The sequence below is a fragment of the Meleagris gallopavo genome, chromosome 1, assembly GCF_000146605.3.
Source record: "Meleagris gallopavo isolate NT-WF06-2002-E0010 breed Aviagen turkey brand Nicholas breeding stock chromosome 1, Turkey_5.1, whole genome shotgun sequence".
NCBI lineage: Eukaryota > Metazoa > Chordata > Aves > Galliformes > Phasianidae > Meleagris > Meleagris gallopavo.
Window position 1 is genome coordinate 61,178,209 of NC_015011.2, and position 12,728 is coordinate 61,190,936.

A 12,728-nucleotide genomic window follows, 5' to 3' on the forward strand; every position below is an offset into this window, starting at 1 on the left:
GGAGGTGGCTGCGGGCCCTGGGGTCCTCGGGAGGAGCGGGGCAAAACATAACGCGGTGCGTGGGAGCCCTGCCCTGCCCGCACGGTGTGTGTGTGTGTGTGTATCGATATAAACACCGCGGCTCTCAGCAATAAGGAACGCAGGAATTGGGCGGCAGCGCGGCCGCAATCCTCGTATTCCCGAATGAGAGTTGATTTCATTAACTTTTTTTACGAGTTGTTTTCCTCTGAGGGGTAATCAGGCGCTCGTCTCCTGTGCACTGGGGATGATAAGAAAGATGGTAATCAGCTGGAGGCCAAAGCCCGGTGACAGCTGCTGCTGCTTCTAGGGAGCTCCTCAAGCAGCCTGTGGGGTTTTTTTTGATCTGCTTTAACCTCGTAAGTCAGTTGGTTTAGTGGCTATTGTGGGTTAGCGTATGTGTGAGAGAACACTTAAGTGAAATTGGAACTTCTTTGGTGCTAGGGCCTTGTCACTCTGCGTATATAGACAGGTAAACAAGCAACTGTCACGGTGGAAAAGCTGTAGATGTTATTCCTTAGTTAAAGATCCTTCTGAGTCTTAGTCCCGTGCTAAATTCTTCAGGTGCTTGAGCTGTCCTATTGCAAACTCTGCGTATTCCTTAACATGGACCTTAATGTCAACTGTGTCCTCTGGACAGACTGTGCTGGACACGAGCTGGCGAGGTCCCAGAGTGTAACTTAAGCTCTGTTTTCAATGCCTGGTTGCAGTTGGTGTCTGAGAGCGCTGAATTCCAGGTTATACTTTGACTTTTTTCTTCGTTGATCTGTCCCAGAATCACTGCAGAGTCCCCTGCACAGCCCTTTTGGAGCTCCTGCTTAATGAGGCTATTTCTAAAATGACTGACAGACTGATGAGTGTCATGGAGCTATGGGTGCAGCCAGTCATAAAACACTGCCTGCTCTCTTTTTCTATCTTTAGTTCTGAATTGTTTTCCCCTCTGCAGAAGGGGAAGTGGTCATGTTTTAGGTTTTTCCCTTCCTGTAGGGGTACCAGACAGTTCCGGTTACAACTATTTTATGCTGTTGCTCTCGCTTCATGGAGAGAACATATAGTGTGTCATTTTCAGCTGTCCTCTGACACTTCATCCTGTGTGAACACTGTGTGTTAGTGGGCAGTTTGCAGGAAGCTTGCTGTTGTGTTGGACGTGTAAAGTTAGCTGCTTAAAACATAGCAATGACTCCCTACTCTGAGCTGACTGCTAAATATTTTTAAATTAAACCTCTTGGTAAGGCTGTTGGCAGCTTCATCACGAAGATCCTGGAGAAGAGTTGCTAGTGCTGAACCAGAATGGGCAGTGGCAGAACTAAAAGCTGCAACCCAACTTTGTCTGGTTTATCAAAATCATGCTGTAAAATGGGTTGGGTGTAGAAGCTTAAACTGCATCAGGCCTTCAGCTGAGCCAGGACTCTGCTCCACCGCTGCAATCTGTGACACGTTGCTGGAGTAGTATCAGTGCTGCTGAACCGGTGGCCCTCTTGTGAGTTTGCCCAAGAGCTGTGTTTGGGGCAGCTGTGGGTAAGACTCAGACCTGAGCCCCACTCCTGGATATGGGGTGGAAAAGTTGGGCTTTGGAAAACCTTGCACTTGCTCGAGGCAAGAGTTTGTGTTGATTTGTCATGAAGGAAAATTAATGGGAACTGGCAAGGCGTGTAATGCCAGTGATTATAATGCTTGGATCTCTGTTAGTGTCTTTTGCTTTCTGTTGAGTATCCAAGGAGCGGTGTCAAGCTTTTCTGTGTAAAGATTCTCAATGCTAGGCTGTTAAAGTGTGAGTTTTGCAGGTTTCTGGTTGTGTAACTGTATTGTTCAAGACGCTGTGCTGGAGAAACAAGGCTTGCTTTCATTAGTGTCTGTACATGAGGAAAATCTTGATTAGGAAACTTCAAGCAGTTGTTAGATTGTTTTGCTGTTATGCCATCAGCGATTCAAATGCTTAAATAGAAGTAGTTCTGAAATGGAAATAGCAAATCTGAGTATTTATGATCTGAAAGTCTGTCTGAGTCATTCAGTGAATTTTCTGGCAGACAGTGTGGGTAGATTTGAAAAGATGTTCTTGCACAAGATCTTGGTAGTGATGGCAGAAATGTACCTGGGACAGTGTTTAAGGGGAAGGCTGCTGCTCCTCCGAGTTGTACCATATTCTAATAAAGCTCTAAGTTCTTCCTGCAAGACGTTCTATTTCGGCTGGTTGTACCCAGTGTAGTGACCATCTGTCTTTGCTTTTTGAAGTAATAGGTTTGTCAAGGCAAGTTCAACCAATGCATCCTTTCTTAAAAAATAAGAATATTTATAAGAGTATATAAAACCAGTGCCAATGAACTTTGCACTGGTTTTGCTTCTTCAGAGAAAAGGTTTCTGAAAACATGTTTAGCTTGTTTATGTGAGTACGTTTCCAACCACCAGAATGCTTTATTTTTGAAGTAAAATGTTACAGATCAGGATGTAAATTACTAAGAAGCAGAAGTTATTTCCACATAGCTCCTGTTGCAGAGCTTTGAGAAGAATGGCCTCTTGCCTTCCATCTGACCACATCTCAGTAAGACTCAGGCTTTTATCATTAGGTTACTGTAAACCTGGGCTGCTCGGTGAGTACACGTTTTCTGGAAAGTTCTTCTCAATGGTGTGATGCAAAAATAAAATATTTGTCTTAGTCCAGTTGGAAGACAAACATCAAGCCTTACTTTCAGGGCGTGATGAATGCAGCAGCTACTCAGCAGCTCACAGCATGGCTGTTGGGGTGGCAGTAAGCAGCTGGCCTCTCCGGAAGGGATGTGCCACAGCTTTTACTACTGCTGTTGCAGTCGGGCTGTAGCAAAACTGACAGTGTGGTTCAGCTAGTTTTCAGCAGCTGTGAAAGTGCAATGGAGTCTGCTGCTGGGGTGTGCCAGCTGCTGTTGCTCTGAACAGGGCTAATTATGCTCTTGTGAGAACAGAAAATAGGCGCTATTTATGGGAAGGCAGTGTTGGAATAGGCAGTGTTGTAGTCATTGGCTCCGAGATGCCTTTGGATAACAGCAAATGAGAACAGACAATTTACTTGTAGGATAGATTGGAAGTCCGTTCTGAAGTACTTAAAATGAGTGTTGCCAACAGAACACTGCATTACAAACTTCTTTGGGGATCTTCTGTGGGAAAGAATGAGTCCTTTTTTGCTCTGCCTTATTTTCTTTCTGGCAGTATGTTATTTCAAAATTGTTACTTTTTGTCTTCAGATAGTGCAGAAAATTCAGCTTACAGTAGCTGCAGATGTCATGGTGCTACAAGATAGCACACAGACAACATAACATGAATTCATGGAATCATAAAATGGCTAGGATTGGAAGGGACCCCAAGGATCATCGAGTTAGTAGTGTAGTTCCAACCCCCCTGCCACAGGCAGGGCCACCAATCTCCCCACTTTAATACTAGACCAGGCTGCCCAGGGCCCCATCCAACCTGGATGCCCAGGGATGGGGCTTCCACAGCCTCTCAGGGCAGCCTGGTTCCAGCACCTCACCACTCTCTTTGAATTGTATAACAATGTGAACTGTTCTTTATTTTTTTTTTAATGCAGTTCTGGTCATCTGCTTATTTAAAGGCATGTTCCCATTGATTTATAGGTCCATGAAAGCTGTTTTTCATACCTTTTCACCTCATTTTCTTCTGTCTCAACCAAAATAAACATAATTTTCCTCAATTTTTTTGGTCCCACTTAATCAGAGGATTGCAGAGACTGCTGTACCTTGTTTAAAGCCAAGGTCAGTTGTGCTGCCCTGTTTAGGTCTAGAGGATGACAGCTTATATGCCATAGGTTTAGCTGGGGGGATCAGTGGGTATGCTAAGCAGTTCTCCTGGGTGGTTTTGCTGGTGAGAGTCCTTTGTGGGCTTCTCTGTGTTGTAATGACAGCATTCTGGTGAGGCTGCTGTTTAGCTCCTTACTTGTGCATGAGCTTGCTGCTTGACAAGGCTTATCTCCTCAAAATGTTGTTGTGTGATTTAGGAAATGGAATGTTTATGGATATTTGAGTAAACGGTCTGTTCCTAGGAGAGAACGTGCCACAGACATTCTTGATGCACGAAACTTTTTTCTTCGTGTAGTTCTGCAGTCTGATTTCTTGTACAAACCACTCGGTGGGTGATGTGTCCTGGGACCTGCTGGCGTAATAAGGGCACCAAGCCAGCATGTCTGTGCGTGGCTCCTGAGTCTCTGTGAAATGGAGAACTTGTGATGAAAATGGCATAACTAAACACAGGCAGTAGAAGTTGTCTTCTGAGAGCGAATGACACCTCTGGCTTCAAGAAGATTTAATCTGAAGGATAAAATTCCTGCCTGCACTAGAAACTCTTAGATGTGTCTCCTAGTATGCAGTGGGAGCTGTTTGAAAGACCCATGCAGTGCAAAGAGTAGCCAGGACCGGTTATCAGTCTTGAGAGTATTGGCAAGCCTTTACCTTCAGGGAAAGTTATTTTAGCTTTTGGAACGAGAGAGTGGATAGCTTGTTGGACCTGACCTGAAGCACTGCTGAGTATGTACTTCAGCTTCTCTCAGCTGACAGTTTGGGCAGGCTTTTGTAATGAAGAATTCCCCCCACTGCGTTTTCTGGTGGGCTTCTCTGTGTGATTTAGGGTTGCTTTTGCCTGGAGTGAACTGGAGGATGCTTTAAGCCTTGCTGTCCTCAAGCTGGTGGAATTTGTGGGCGTGCACTGCATAGTCAGGTTCTAGTGCTGAGATGGTAAGTTGGTGCTGGTGGAACCTGGTGCTGCCTGACTTTATGGCTCGTGATAAACCTCTTTTAAACCTGCAACAAACCACGTGCTTTGCAGGTGGTGGCTTTATTTGCTTTAGTTTGATTGTTTATGCCTCCTTTTCCTAGAACAGCATTATAGCATTGCAAGGTTGATAACAGCAATATTCCCCTGTTCTTAGTTTTAATCTCCCAGGCAGTTTTTTTTTAATGGAATATGACCAGAAATATAAAGAAGGGCCTATTAATAATTATTGTTAAAGTAGCTATGTGACAGAGTGCCAACCATTGGCTTTCTGCCTGCAATACTTTCAGCAGAGAACAAAAAGGATTATTTTTTGAGGTGGATGTGCTGAAAGTTGAGAAAAACATGAAGTCACTCAAAGCTTTACTTAGTGGCTTTGTGACCCGTGTGGTCTGAGCTAAGAGGAGAATGCTGTAAAACACTTGTGTCCTGATAACCTTAATGTCTCTGCTTAAGTGCAAATATTCTTTGACTTCCTGCTGTGACCTTTTTAATAATTGGCAACTCATTCTGCAGCATTATTAAAATAGTTTAATAAAGAATGTGTTCTAAAAATCCTTTCTTTTTTTTTTTCCAGCTTCACTAATGCAGCGAAGGAAGTTGCTAGGTAGCTTAGATTTGATTTGTAAGGTATCTAAGGGGCAATTTCCAAATATATTTTGGTATGGAAGAGGAATGCTAAATCTCTCTGACTACTTGAGGGTTATGAATTGCTCATTTCACTCCTGTGAAAGGCAGAAAGAGGTGGGTAGTTTGTTTGCTTGGTTCTCTTTGCAGAACATCCTCCAGGAAGAGTGTAATTTTTCATGGCTTTCTTGACATTCTTACATCAACCAGGACTGTAAACAAGGAAGATCAATAATTAAACCTTCCATTTTTGGAAATTAATGGTTGATTCAGTAAGTGGGGCCATCTTGTCAAAATAGAGTTGTCTGTTGGTTTTAGCTCCTGTAGCTGTAAAACTCTCCTCAAACTTGGACTTGCTTCCTTAGTGCAAGATGTACAGGTAGGATATTTCTTGTTTCTCAGCATTAAGGCAAACTCAATTTCAGGTTAAGCTCATTCTTGATGGAGAGCAAGAGAGGCTGAGCAAGTTTCACAGCAGTTGCAAAAGGTTTCTGTCCAACATATCTAGCTAGCGCGTGATGCTGTTGAAAATGCCAGTTATGTCAACTGATTTGGAAGGACTCCAGCGTGCGGTCAGCGTAGGGAAAAGGAGATGATACATAAGACTGTCTGGGGCAATACTGAAAAACAAATAAAAAAAAACCAAAAACCAACAAGCTTAGATAAGGTCAGGGCTGATGTAACTGTACAGCTCTGTGTGATGGTAAGCAACTGTGGTCCACTTTGGATTTTGAGCGGCGGAGTCTTAAAATGCTGTAGGACAAGTGGCACAAGATGCTTGCAGGAGGACATTAGTTTCTCGTTTTTCAATACAAGCCCTCTCCAGCTGACTTTTTCTGTACCAGTTAAGCGGTTCAAAGCAACCCCTTGTTACACATCACAGTAAAGTCATTGTGAGAAACAAAGCGTGATCACAGAACCCATGACTGTTTTCCTCTGAAAACTAATGTCTTGGCTCCCTTTCAATACTTCATTATTATGTAAGTGCCTGAGGGCTCATGTGCCTGCAAGACTCACATGAGTGTTTTGTGCAGGCTGTGGTCATCCTTGAAGAGGTACAATTCCACATTCCTGTACCTTTAGCAGCACAGCAGTAAGATTCGGGTGGGACTAAAGTGCTTTCAGAGAGGCTCTGTCTTATGTGGGGATTGGAGCTGCTTTAAAACTCGCTACTCCCTCCTTACACGCACTGTTCTGAGGTCACAGGATATTCTGAACACTTTCTCATTTAAAGCCAAAGGGACTCCAGAATTAGATGGTAATTTAAGTTGTCTTTGTTATAAATGAACAATTTGTAAGCACATTATTTGTTACAACATTCAAAGTCACAGGTGATGGTGGTGTTTGGGTTGACCAAAGCGTAGCTGCGTAATTCCTACCATAGGATGGCATTTAGTCATGCTAATGATGGAGTAATTGGGAATTACTGGCACTTAAAGTTAATTACTAGGTGGACATAAAAAGGAAAGGTGCAGGAGATATGCATGACTGCTGCTTGCATTTGAGACTGCCTCTTCAGGGGATGTGACAGGTAATGATAGAGCTGCATGGGCGTGTTGTGTCGGGCCATCCGGTCACTGACATGCGAGTTGTGTGCTAAGGCTGCTTGTCCTCAGCCTCTCTTTGCCTTTGAGTTTCTGATTGGATTCTGCTGGCAGTCTTAGGTCACCTGGTAAGTAGTCTGGAGGGTTGACTGTAGTAGGAAGCAAGTGGTCTGTAGTGAGGACCAATCCTGCTTTTTGTGAAGCTTTAAACAACTGTTGGGTATTCAGCTTTGTATGGGAATATACAAAGCACTTACTGGACATACTGCAGTATGTTTGAGCTCACTTTTCTGCTTTATGTACTATGTGAAGTATGGGTGAAGTGGGGCTGTATGAAGTCAGAAACATTCTCCCCGCCACTGGGGCGCAATGAATGTCAGCTTGGAGCTGGCTTTTGAGTGCTGTGTGTTTTACAACTCCAGTGACACAAGATCTTAAGATAAACACAAGACTTCGTTTAGTGGTTTTAAGGGTCTAACAACATGCCATCAAACAGTGCAGAGAAAATGGCAATGAATCACAGGAGAAGTCTTAAGCATTCCTTGCTGTTTTCACGCTGCGATATTTGTCATAGATGATCACTCTGAAGCTCCAATTCCAAACTGCCAGGTGAACCAAAAGCAGCATTGTATGTGGTTTGATAAAACTCCTCTCTGGCTGTCTTTGTGACTGAAGGCAGATTAACGTGCGGGTTAATGTATTTGACAGTAATAAATCAGTCTTAAAAAGTACTTGTTTAGCTGGGAGTTTGACTAAAATGTGATATCTGGGGTTACACTGAGCATTTTATGGGGAGTGCCTAAGCTGAGATGATGAAAAAATTCTCGCTTCTTCTGGTCTTGTGCTGATGCACCTTTATACTTATTCAGAGGCAGCTGGCCACAGTTTCATTTAAGTCAAAGCTGTTTTCTTGGGGGGAAATCAAAGAATTCTAAGTTAAATGGAACGCGTGCGTTTTCTTAACAACTGTAAATGTTTGATAGCTGCTCCGTAATGCAAACTAAGCATCTTTTCCTTTCTGCGTAAACTTATTATCTGGTTTTAAGTGGATAAAAAGCCATTATGTTGCTTTCACATCCTCCTTATTGGAATGTCGGACAGTAACTTCCTAAACTTGAATGCAGAGCCCAAGAACCGGTGACAAAGCTGAGGTGAGAAATTGGTCGGTAACAGCTGTTTGTCAGACAGCAGTAAGAAATCAGAGGCTAGGAATACTGGGTGTTAGTCTTGTTTTTTTTGGGCATATGCATTTTAGTGGTTAACTACTGTGTGTTACTCCGCAAAGAAAGTTCAAGAGCTTTTTGCTTTGCTGTTCTAAGCTGTGTTTCTCAGGATTGAGGCTTACAAGAAATTCATGTTTTCTGAAATGAGATGGCAAGCATGGCTTCTAAATTGGAGTCTATAGCTGAGGTGTATGAAAGTATGAAGTTGATGTGACTTGAACTATAGTCATTCTTCTCCACTTCAGAAGGAAAATTGCAATGACATGTCAGATATTTGGTAGGGTGTTGAGGTGTTTTATTTCTTATTTTTCTTCTGCCTTAAACCACTGCTCGGTTTGAGAGGCATTAGAAATCTGTGGCATCAAAGCGTTGCGTGACAGCCTGCATACTATTCACTGAACAAGCTGGAAATCCTAATTGGTTAACTGACTGTCTAATCTGCATTGAATAATCAAAATTGAGGCAAATGGAGTGTTTTGAGTCTCTGGAAGGAGGTGAGTCATTTCAGCTTGTCATTAGGGCAGTGCCTACTGGCTCCTTGGATGCCTTTGGGGAACGCTGCTGTTTAGGGACTTCTAGAGCTAGTGCTTAGCACCCCTTAATGCATTTATCCCTTGTTCCCTATGAATCCTGATTCAGAGCAAGGATTTGTAAGGTTGGCTGTTTGCTGCATCAGATACAGCTTTCTTCTGTGTTTGAGGTTGCTATCTGCTAACTGTGACCTTTGCTTGGCTAACAGAAAATGCTGAGTGTCTCTGCTTTTTTGTTGTCATTGTTTTGGGTGGTGTTTTGTTGTCGCAGATGTGAAGATTGAGAAACCTTGTGCTGTATTGAAATCTTACTGGGATTTTGAGTAGTCGATACTGGTTTAAAATAGAACTTCACTACTGTAAAGCAAATCCTCTACTAAATGCAAAATCATGAGCAAATCATTTACTGAACGTACAAAAGGTGATGTAAAAGATTTGAATAACTGTTGATTGACTAGCACACAATAAAAGTAGACTTCGGGTTTTGTATTTCATACATGGCAAGGCTTGTGTCATTTCATAGTGTTGTTTCCCTAGCTACAGTTGATTCTCTTCATAGGTCAGAGCATGACTGTGTATCTCTGGGCAGGTCAGCTGTCATCCACGATTTTACTTCTCTCTTAATGTTAATAAATTCACACATGGTTTACCAGTTATTTTTTGGGGATTCACACCTCTGTCACTGTAATATGAACGCATCCATGCCATTACTGTCAATGCTGTCAATACTGTAAGAATGTTTCGTACCTTTCGCAGTAGCGTATCCGGCAGTATTCACGTTCTCTTTACACCTAACCCCCTATCTAAATCTCGGCTGGATTTCCACATACATCCAGATGAGCCTTTCAGCTGGTCAGATGAGCCAGGCATACAGATGAGCCTTTGGTGTCTCTGTGCAGCGCTGAGTCTCTGCTGGGAAACTCGGGCTGCGTTCTCTCAGTACTGATGGTCGTTGGCTGACTGTACGTGGCAGATGAATCTGAAGAGCTGCTTTGCCTCTCAGTCGCAGCTGTGGATGCAGTAGTTAGTCTCTGCATCAAAATCATGCTGAATAACTTATTTCTGTTATGGAATGATAACAAGCTTGTTCTGGAATGTGATCTCTCTTTTTTTTTTTAGGTGTTGTGTCAGTATAAAGCATTTTTTCCTCTTTTCTAAGCAGTTGATCTGAATAGTTCTGCATGTATTAACATCCCTTGCAGACACAGTTGGGCTAGGATAAGAGTACCTTCAGTGAGTATTTTAAAAACTAGGACAAATAACTATTCAGTAGTTTGACCCAGTTCTTGCTCTCTGCTCGTGTTCCTCCTGTCTGGGCCCGTGTCCAGGAAATCAACCCAAATTCCTACCCTTCTTACTCCTAAGAGTGTGGATGCTTATCGACTTGGCCACGCTTCCTTCCTTTTCATAGGGTTTCTTAAAGAAATCAGATGTCTTCTGTGATGTCTGAATTGCTTTCTGAAAATAGGCAGTGACAGCTTAGCTGACTGCTTTTTGTATTTAGATGCTGTCATAGGAATGTATGTAAATACATGGAAGGCACTTCGCTGCAAAACAACTTTGACTGGGTCATCCTCTAACAAGGATTTCTCTCTAGGGAAAGAGTGTTACAAGTTCAGTTGGCCTATTTGGTTGCTTTACCTGGGGCTGTTTCAGACTTTGTTATTCTATTGTAATTTTCCTGTAGTCCTTTAAAGACTAATAATGCTTTCAGAATTGCAAAATGGGGGAAGAAATTGAAGCCTCCGCCCGCATTGGTACATTCTTGTTTATGGGTGAAGCGGAAGTACTCTGTGTGTTTGTGTGTGAAAATAGTGTGTGTACGTGAAGCCAATGGTATGTTATTAGTTTAATAAAAATCTTAGCTGGCTAGCTCAAGATTCATTAGTCTAGATTTAGGCCTTAAAGAAAAAGGAGCTCTTTAGAATGCACTTAGAATACATACCTACAGGAAAACAACTATGAAACGCGATTAAAATGCTCTCACACTCTGATTTCTGGCCCTTCTTTCAGTGCCACTCACCCCTTCTGCTGTTGCTTTGAGTCTTTACATCAGCAGCTTTGTGCTGCTGGAGGGGATACCACCACATCTGGAATCCTCTGTTGGGAGGAATATGATAGCGATGTTACCTGTTTCTTCTCCCTACCTCTAAGATCCACTTAGGGATATTTTTCTGTATGTTTGCTAGCTTTTCCACCTTCTTCTTTCTTCTTTGATCTACAGCTCCAGGTTGTATCTAGATTTACTATCCATGGTGCCCTTTCTATATGTCAGTTTCCATTTCTTTATTGCTCCTGAAGCCTGTTTTGTTCAGCTCCAGATCTGTCTTGTTTCCTTACCAGATCTTTAGTGGGTAGTTTACAGCCACAGAGTCTCTGGGGGCCCAAGTGCTCCATCCCTGTCCTGTGCCGTATTTCTCTGCACTGTGTCTCGTATGTCCTCAAGGCCGCTGCTGTCATACCAGTCCTGTGTTTCTCTACATCCTTGTAAATAACTTTCCATTACTTGTGGAAAACTACTTGTCACTGCTATCTGTTTAAAACTGTTGTTGTTGTTGTTTTTATCACACAAAGATGAAGAAAAGTAAAATAAATAAGCCATAGTCAATTAGGCAAGATGCTGTCCCAGCTAAACCAAGTAAAACAGAGGTTGGGGCAGGTTGGAAAGAGTTTGCAGAGCAAGCCTGCCCAGCCTCAGTCCCTTAGGGCCAATACAAGCAGTGGCCATGGTACATTACAGGACTGTGCAGCTGCTCGTCCCCTTGTCAGTGTAAATTCCATTGCTTTGCAACGCATCTAACGTATCTGCTCCCCACATGCTTCCTGGTTACCTGAAAATTAGCATGGAGCATGTTTATGGTCTTAAGCCATTTCAGACTTAATGTTTATACGAATGTAGCTGTGTTGATTAGACTGCAGACCACAACTGTATGAGCAAAAAACCTCTGCAGGGAATGCACTTATGCCAGCAAAAATTTTTATGCCAGGATGTTAAAACGAACTGCACCAAGATAACTTCTTGTGGGAGTGCCTTGGTCTAGCTAGAGACTGTAGATGTGTTTTGAGTTTAGGCTACATCTCTAAGGGTTTGCATGCATACAGGTATCAGTTTGGGTTCTTAGTGTTCTAGTAGTACTCTGAGTATCGTAAGTAAATTGCGGGGGGAGGGGTGTATTTTTGTTCTCTCTCCTTTGTTATAGGGCAGTCGTTTTGGATTGTATCAGTGTCCTTGGTCTTGTTTCAAAATTGGAGATGTCCCGTGTTTCTTTCCAGATAGTGCTGTTTCTCTGAAAGAGTGGTGCTAGATGTCAGCAGGTACTAAAGGTTTGCTTAGGCTTATTCTTAACTCTCAGCTGCGATAACCTTTTCAGAAAACAGTCTACATTCTCTGCCTTTTGCATGAAGGCTATTAAGGTATGCATCATAAAAGTAACTTTGCCTGGTCTTGTCTAGAACGTCACCCATCTGACTAAATACATTTCTTACTAATACAAGTTAGATGCAGGCTTATTACAGCAGATCTTTTTTTAAAAAATTTATTTCTTGGGGTCTTGGTGATTAAGAAAGTATCAGCAAAAAAATGCATTCAAATCAGGAGTCTTGGTGAAGTGTACAGTTTGCTAGGCCAGTTGTGGGCTGCAGCTGGTTAGTAGGTCACGGGAAAGATCATGGTGTGTGTGTGTAGGTGACAACTCAATGATTTGGTCAATGGAGAGCTGTCAGTATGTAAGAAGTAAGGAAAATACTGCCTGTAAAACACAGAAGGGTTTAAAATCTTAAGTGTGTGGTCCAACCCTCTGTCACGTTGCACCTCCTGCTTATCTGGTGGTGTACTGAACCAGTCCAAGTTGCCAGATTGATAGAAAATGGTTATCTTCTCCAGACAGCGCTGGGATGGACTGTGACAAATGGCTGGTGCTGGGGTTGGATGAGCAGCAATGGGGCTCCCTGCATTTGAGAGCAGCCAGCCCTTCCATCTACGCTCTTGCAACATCTCCTAAACCAACCATTCAGGCAAGCCTCGGGAACCACTG

At 42.9% G+C, this 12,728-nt stretch overlaps 1 protein-coding gene across 2 annotated transcripts in view; it reads left to right on the forward strand.

Moving 5' to 3' along the window:
- LOC100542571 (zinc finger protein OZF-like) overlaps positions 1-12,728 on the forward strand; it is a 1,148,434-nt gene that overhangs the window by 55,250 nt on the left and 1,080,456 nt on the right. The window lies entirely within an intron of this gene.